Here is an 8753-nt window from a genome sequence, read left to right as displayed (position 1 = left end):
CACCCCCTCAGAGAGACACTCACAAAACCACCAAAACCAGACAGCATCTCTTGAACTTTCTATCACAACCTTGACTCAGAATGCAAAAGACTCACTAGAAGAGTTTTGCAGCTTATGCTTCCAAGTTGATTCTTTACAGACCCAAAAGCATGTGCTAGACAGATGTTGTGCTTGGTCTGATAAGTTTGCATATGGCACTGATGAGCTCTAGATACCAAAATAATCTTGGATTTATGTAAGTAGATATGTCCAAATAAAATTTGTGAATATTAAGGCGTTGTTATTTGGAACTGATGTAGCTTGTGACTGGAATATTAGTATTCCACTTTAGGCTTCAAATATGTAGGCTATCAACAAGAAATAATTATTGTATTTTCATCTTTCTAGATGTCTCATTAAGATGYAGCAATTAAGCCCTAATTTCAGCAATATTTTTACAACAAAATCACTAGATTTAAAAATCTGTAATTTCTTCAGATTTTTTTTAATTAATTACAATGCTACAGACATTTTCATTACTCAGGATTGTAATTTATGGGATTTTGGGCAAGATGGATGGAATCTTCAATGGAAAACTACATTTTCCTTTCAGAAGTATATGAGCCCTAGTGCTAAAAAGGAGTCTATTATGAATATTCTTATGATCTTCCAGAGGCAAATAACATTTCCCTTTGTAAATATAATGAAGAACAAGTCTGTGGGAAGTTTTTTTTTTTGCATCCTTATCAGAATGTCACACTGTCTTGCAGCCTGAACATGTGAAAATCCAGTGTGGGAGTAGAGGAAATAGTTCATGTAAGGATTTGATTAATGTCTAGCACAGTTCCCATAAGTTCTCAATTCTTATTTATCACAAAAAAAATACACTAGAATTAACAAATTTTAAGTTTGTTTCTTTGAAAATATCCCTATTCTTTACTCTGAAGCTGAAAGAGAGTGTCTCGTTCTTTCCAAATACGTTTCCTTCCAACAGATCAAAGCATTGGTGAGCAAAATCCAAAGACAGGTTGTGTTTGGAGGATTCTCTTTTAAACAGTACTCGCCATTTCAATGAGTTGCTTCTGATACCGAGAACTTCAGTCCTTGTCAGACAAAGTTTTGTGTTCACAGGAATGTTACAGAGCTTTAAGGGACTAACATTGTTCTGATTTTCATGGTCTGCTCTGGGGGGCAATGCTGTGGGTGATTATTACCCTCATTTTACCTGTGGGTAAGCCTATCGAGCACTTCCACTCGTGCTTTTGAGGAGTTTGACCCAAGCCCTTCACTCAGTCTGCCAAGTATGCTATACTTGACTTATGAATTAGCCTGTTAGTCTTCAGAGGAAGTATTGAAATTAACACAGGGCTAAAATCCCAGCTGCTTCCAGAGAGTGAGGTGCTACAGCTACAGATCTCTTCTTGAACTCTTGAGTTCATCACTCCTCAAGGATATGAAGCAGCTCTGTAATGTGCATCAGCTGTTCATGGTTAGTGGAGGACTGCCCAGCAAGGACTGCAGGAATGTGCCGTGTTCCAGCAGTGCCTGGAGCCCTGATACCTTTCCTGGTGTCTGATATCTCTCCTAGTCCCTGACACCTCTCCTAGTCCCTGACACCTCTCCTAGTCCCTGACACCTTTCCTTGTCCCTGACCTGCCTGTCCAGGCTTTCTGCTGCCAGTGCATATTGACCAGCCCCATGTGTGGGTGAAGCACCCTCGTTCAGTTTAGCAAAGATAAAACACATTGACACAGAAAACACGTGGATCAGTACTCCTTAAAGCATTTTCCTCCAGTTTGACTCACATAGAGAAAGTCCTCAGGCTGCTTTCATTTTACTATTGTGGTTTCRCACCTCTGCCCAAAACCAATGAAATTAAAAATAATTAAAGTAGAGATGTTAAGAGAGGGGTGAATAATTCACTATGAAAGATGGACCTGCCAAAGCTAGTCTGTTTCTCTGTTCGTGGAAAGTCTGCAGGTTGGTCGTAATTTCCGGACATTTGTTTATGACTTTAGTTTGCCTGGTGTTCTCCTGAAAATTAATTTTTATGCTTAGGAGGTATCACACAGAATTTACTTCAAGTACTTGAACCAAAAATGGGAGCTGTTAGTTATTGTGKTTGCTCATGGGTAGTTATATGAGATGGCAGAAGTACAACAGAAGTGAAAGCAGTCGAGAATTGGAAAAGATTGCCTTGGGATGAATTCTGTCTGGGATGGGCCTATGAACTGCACACATGGAATTATTTTAGTTTCTAAAAACTGTTTGRTGTGTAGGAATCATAAAAYYAGAGAATGGYTTGGGGTGGAAGGGGTCTTTACAGATTACCTGAGAGATGTAGGCTTTAACTAGTGTAAAATGAGGACAGGAACAGACTATTAACCACAAGCAGAGTGTATATGCATAAAATTATTATATAATTATAATATATAATATATAATATATAATATATTAATTATATATCCATAAAATTAATAATTAATTATATATCCATAAAATTATTATTTTTGTGTGGGAGGTCTAATTCTCCCTAATGAACACTTTTGTAGGACACTGTCTTATCATCTGAGTTTACCTGCCCTTAAGATAGGGTCTTTGGATGTTTTAAGGACTCTTCCCYGTTGTCTCAGGTATAGGTGCATCTAACACAAACTCAATTTTACATTTGTGCAAATGCATGCCAAACATGTTTGGGAGTATTTGTTTAGCACCTCTGTTTTTCTTGCAGAGTGAACATTTGCCTCATCTGTTACTGCCACTGATTCTTATTTGAGGCCAAATTATTTTTAGTGGGAATAAATCTTTTATAGAACTAAATTTTTTATTAGYCTAAATACAAAATATTTATGTTCCATTACATATTTACAATCCTATTCATGRAAAAATAGCAGTCATCCTAAAGAAGTATTTCCTTGGGAATATTAAAAAAGAAAARGGAAAAAGGAAGAAAAAGGCAATTCCACTGCAATTTTGTCCCTACAATAAATGAAATAGTTGCAGGTAAGATTTACAGGAGGCAGTTAGCAAGCATTTGCCACTTTTAAGTCCTGCTTTGAAATTCCCATTATGTCAGACATGATCATCATGATGGACTGTAATGCTTTGAGTAGAAACCTTTTCCTAGCCTTCTTCTCTAGAAAATTTTTAAGAGAAATAATTACTGCTTGCCATTCTCTGTCTACTGTTGCTGTGAAACTGGTGCTAAATTTTGTTCAAACCTCTGCAGCATTTTMTCAAAGATTGAGCCAAATTAATTTTAGAGCAATACTATTGAAATTCTGGTCAATGACCCAAGCAAAGCATGTAAGCAAGTGTTTAAAGCAGCGGGGTAATCCTGGGACTTCAGTGGAACTGTTATCATGGAGCAAGTTAAATATGTGCTTACTTAGCTGCACAGTGTATCACAATGCACAGCACCCATGGGCCTCAAAGCAGCTGAAGTTGATAGAAGGGCAGTCTCTGAGAGATTTTGAGCAGCCCATGAGTGATCTAGTGTTTGTTCATGGTATGTAGTAGATCAGTTGATTTAATCTGGCTGATGGATCAAATGTTTCTCCTGCAAATCTGCAGAGATGCACTTTTCACTGTTTCTTTTTTCCTTTTTTTATTAGTCCAAGCATACTGCTCATTGCCTGACCACTTCGATATCACCCATTCAGCCTGAAGAATTGACCTGGCTCAGAATACGAGATTAGAAAGCTCAGTTTTGTTTTACATGCAGTACATAACATGATTTTCTTCCTGGACTGCAGGAAGTTCCTAACCATGACATTTTTCTCTTCTGGGTAAGAGGCAAGAATATGTGGGGTATATATTTTCTTTCCCATTGCCCTCTTTTCAATCAGGCAGTTACTCAAAGGAGCATTTTCCTAACTAGACTTTATGATAGTATTCTTCACAATGCACCAAGAAACCCATTGTCAAGCAMTTGTTTCCTGTTTTAAATTACAAATACAAAGCAAACTAAAAAGAGGGAAAAAAGAAAAGAGACATTTGCTTAGAGAGCTGGAGGGGACARAAAAGAGAAGTTGTGCTGAATGTGTTCTGTGGCAAATTTCCCAAATAATTTTTCATCTAATTAGCTAAACCTTTCTTTTAATGTGATRTCAGGTCACAAGTTCTCTTTTTTCTTTGTGTGCCATTGAGACATGACATCGAAGCACAATGGCTTTGTACTGTAAGAGGACCAAGTGAGTACACACACTCACTGTGAGTAGGTGTGTTCAGACCTTCCTGGCATCATGAACTTGGAGCATTYGCTGCCTCTTCACTGGCACTTGGAGCTCTCAAATTCCTGAGAATGCACATGATCGCATCAGTCCTGGAACCATATACATTGCGTTCACCTCAGAGACTTTCAGTGGACATGTGATCATTTCTCTCTACTTCAGAAACTTGACTCCAAGATACTTTTGTTCTGACTCCTCCAAGTACAGGAAGTTGAGTCATGGCTGTTTGGAACTGCAGGACTGCAGGTCATGTCCTTGTGTTCTCAGTGGATCCATATGATTCTGATTTCTTATGCCATAATGTCAGAATGAGAGCAAGGAGTCAGTCCCTTTTCGACTGCGCTGTTTTTTCCTGCTGAGATACATRCATGTAACTGTAGTATCTGATTTAAGTAATGAAATGTTCGTCACCTTTTGGATTTTCCTAAAACATCCTGCTTACCATCTGTCTGTGCTTTTTCTGGGGATACAACTGTGTCTGTCCTCATGTAAGAGGTGAATTTGCCTTCATAAAGGGGTAACATGGGCAAGAGCTTTCTTTAAAGGTGTAATGAACAAAATTAAGGAGGAGGTGCAGTCAGGTGATAAGGGCAGAGTGATAGAACCATTACCAAAACCTAGTTTTAAGAATATATATATATATATATATATATATATATATATATATATATATATTTATATATTCAGGTACACTTGCTAATTTACAAACCTGAATACATGCTGTTATAGGGAACAGAAGGCAGTTAGGGATGTTGGGATTTAGAAAGGTTTTCAACACTAAATCTCATCTGGGGCAGACAGAAATCTGGTGTGATGGGCTCATGTGCTCCCCAGCACTCAGAGTGACCTAACCCTTTAGAGTATTTTGGCTGTTGGAACGGCCCTGCAGAAGATGAGCATGCAGGTGTGCATTCAGGAATCACCTGGAGCTGGGAAATCTGGCTGAGTTCAGCTTCTTCGAGCAATTGGGACACTGCCTTTAACACCATTGCTGCAATAACTCTGAAAAGCCTATACAGACACTGTTCCCTGGTTCCCTCCAGCCAGACCTGTCAACTCATTTTAGTTTTCTGCTCCCACAGTTTGGTCCCTTCTCATGTTTCCCTCCCACCCAGCAAGCCTTTAGTGGCCAAACCCTCTCAGCTGGTCTGTGATCCTCTGTGGTGGCCCAGCTCGTCTCCCTGATCTGTAATGTGATGCAACCACTTCAGCCTGTCTACAGTCACAGGGTGTGAAACTGTGGCTCAAAATCTTCTCATGGAAAGACACCCACAGCCTTTCCTCACCAAATGGCTCAACTCTGCCATTCTCCTTCCATATCACTCAGCATGCCCCATGCATCTTCCTCCTGTCTGATGTGAGCCAGCACCTTTCTGCTCACCAGGAAAGGGACTTCCTGAGAGAGGTCTCTGTGGCAGGAGTGTGTGGAGGGACAGTCATGCTCTTCTGGGAAAAGTGTACAGCTTTGGAAAGAATGTTCCCATGGAGATTCCCTGCTAAATTTTCCTTCAGGTTCTCTCAGTACTGAAATGAACCTCAAATTATTTCTTGCAGAATTCATTTTCCTGAGATTTGAGCTTATTAAAATGTTGCCTGAGATTCCAGTAACTGTCTCAGTCTTTGCTGCAGGGGCTTTTCCCTTGCCCCTGCCAAGGCTTTCAAACAGGATAATTGTCTTTCTTTAACTTGAGGCTCTCTATCCCTGAGCTATTCTCTTCAACCCCTGCCTCTTCTGCAGCAAATCCCAGGGCTTTCTACCTGAAGTCAGCTAATATGTGAGCTTTGTGTTCTCATCAGGAAGGAGCAGTGTGATTAATTCTCCAGTGTCTCTTCTGCTCCTCTGAGCTGTTTCCTTATGGGGAATCTGTACTGGAGCAGGGTGGGAGCCAGCACAGAATCCTCTTTTCCTTAAAATGGGTGAATCACCTGCTCCACCTTCACATGATGAAATAAGCACAATGAGAGCAAAAAAAAGCAATGCTGTCTCATCATTGACTTGCAGTCTGGCTTTTGCAAAAAACAAAGGTAGTCTGTAACAAAAAAAGATATGACTCAAGAGGGATGTGGGAAAAATACTACAATTAAACATTAAAAATCAGCCACATAAATATTCCTTCTGAGGAGCACTGCCTGAAAAGATTTTGCTTTACAGTGTGTCAAAAAGGAAGTTCAGATCAGAAGCTTTTTGAGATGGATGCTGCTTTGTGCAGAAAGGAGGGGCATTCAAATGTGCACCATATCAAATAACACTTGTAGAGGTTATTTTACCCAGAAATGCCTTGATAACATGAATACCATACCCTTATAGAAGGAAACAAGGGGCCTAGGAGCTGAAAAGTTTTGATTTGCCTTGGGAAGCTCCCTATTTCCCTTTGCTGACTCCAGAAATAAACTGATCCAAGATACCTCATTGCTTCAATCCAGTATCTGAAGCAATTGGAACTGGTCCAGGTGAAGAGAGACCATTAGAACAGAGTGTCCTCCTGCAGCTCCTTACAATCCCTGATTTATACCAGGAATTCAGTCTACATCACCCACACTGCCTGTTAACATGGTGTGTGGCCTAGAAACAGCCATCATAGGAGAAGGTTAGAGAGCCTAAGGGCCATTTAGTTTCTTCTTCAGGAAGTCAAAGTTTTTGTTCCTTCAGAGTTTGTCCTTTAGACCCAARAGTTTATGGGACACAGACAAGCTGATAGTGTTGTAATGGAAGTACATTAAATGCCTCTTAAGTAAAGGAGAATGGTCTAGAAGAAAAAATTCCATTTCTCCACCTTGTAACAAAAGTAAAGAGGTTTARCTTTTGGTTCAGAGCAAATGATGGGCAAGCTCTAAAATGCAAATTGTATGGCATGAGCTCACTACATGCATGTTGGGCTCTTTGGAAAGCTTGTGTTTGTACATTTTGTTAATTAACTTCATAGAGAAAAAGTACTGAGCCATCCTAGCATTTCCTGTGACAACACTTCCACCTATGTATTCTTTAGCACTGGGAATCATTCTGCTTGGAAGGCCATGGCAGCACAAAGACAGAAATTTGGGGCTTATTTGTGACTTTAAACTGAAATAAGTATAAAGAACGAAGGAACTGTTTGTTCAGAAAGATCTTAGCAATGATTAACGGTGCTGCTGCATAAAAACTGCCCCAGATCTGTGTGGATTGTGTCAAGCTTAAGCTTTGACAAAAGATGCCATTTTTTGTGCCCTCTTTTTTGCCCCTTTTTTCCCCCTCAAGACAGTGCAAGTGTCTATTGTCTCCAGCTAAGTCAAGCTTTTTCACTTTTGATCTTATAGAGGTTTTTGCTGTGAATGGTTATGCACACTGTCATCCTTAACTTCGTTACTGCAGGTACTGGAGCAACACATCAAATGTGSATCTTTCTAAGTCTGGAATTTCAGACAAACAGTTCTGTGCATTTCTTCACAGACAGTGGTTCCAGAAAGATCTGTAGGTCTGTGTGATAGACAAAAATACAGCCTTGCCAAAGCTGGGATAACAGCACCAGTCAACGTGAGTGTCTAGACTGTGATATGTGAAAGTAAAAAATATTTTTTCTCCAGAATTCTGTCCTTGAAACTTCAGGACTTTAGAAAATAGAGAATTCCAGTTAAAAAAAAAAAAAAAAAAATTACAGAGAGTATGAAGGCTCTTCATTGTACTTTAAGTAAAAAGTCAAAGAGATGTTCCTAGTGTATTTATCCAGGTAAATACTTTTAAATATTCCATACATGTGCTCTACTCATAAATTTACTTTGAATCATATGCATAAGAATGATTTTAAAATTGCTATTGAATTTTATAAAAGAAGCTTGCCATTGAGGAAATGAGTATATAATTTGGTTTAAAATTGCAATGGGGAGGAAAGAGGCCTTAAACTACTTCCCAGAGAATAGGRCTGTAGCAATCACACTATAATAGTTTATTGTTTCTTATAATACTGCAAGTGATAAAAAAGCTTAATATATAGCCTCAAYGGATGTTTACTTGAATAGTTACATACTCAGCTTCTTGTGCCAGAGATTTAATCTTGTCTGGGCTGCTTTTATATAAAAATGACTTGTTTGCTTTCTATAGGACATTTCCACTCTTTTATGTGAAGTCTTACATGACTGGAGGATTAAAATTGCTGCAGTGTTTTTAGAAAATAATGACTACTAAAAACTCTAAAGTAGCTGGGCCACTAGAGGGAAAAAAGTGTTACAAAGGGATTTGTGCAATGAAAAGGAATAAAGATAAGCAAGAAAGGTAGTGTCATTCTTTTTTGGCTCCTAATAAAGGAACTTCAGCATGCAAAATATTTATGAGCTCTTTATTTTATTTTAAACTATATGCTTTACTAGGCTTTTTAATATGCTTTTCATTGTTTTTCTTCTGCGATTTAAAATAGTGCTAATAATTTTACATCCCTTAACTGAGAACCTTTTATTTTYATTTTAGATGAATGAACTAGCAGTGCAAAAGTTTACTTTTTAAGAGATAAGTGATAATAAAATACAACAAGCAGACTATATTTAACAGCAGAAATGAAGTTCTGTCTGGAC

This window comes from Malurus melanocephalus, unplaced genomic scaffold, assembly GCF_030028575.1.
Source record: "Malurus melanocephalus ecotype Western Australia unplaced genomic scaffold, MMel_1.1 scaffold_127, whole genome shotgun sequence".
Lineage (NCBI taxonomy): Eukaryota > Metazoa > Chordata > Aves > Passeriformes > Maluridae > Malurus > Malurus melanocephalus.
Note: the sequence above shows the minus strand (reverse complement) of the source record.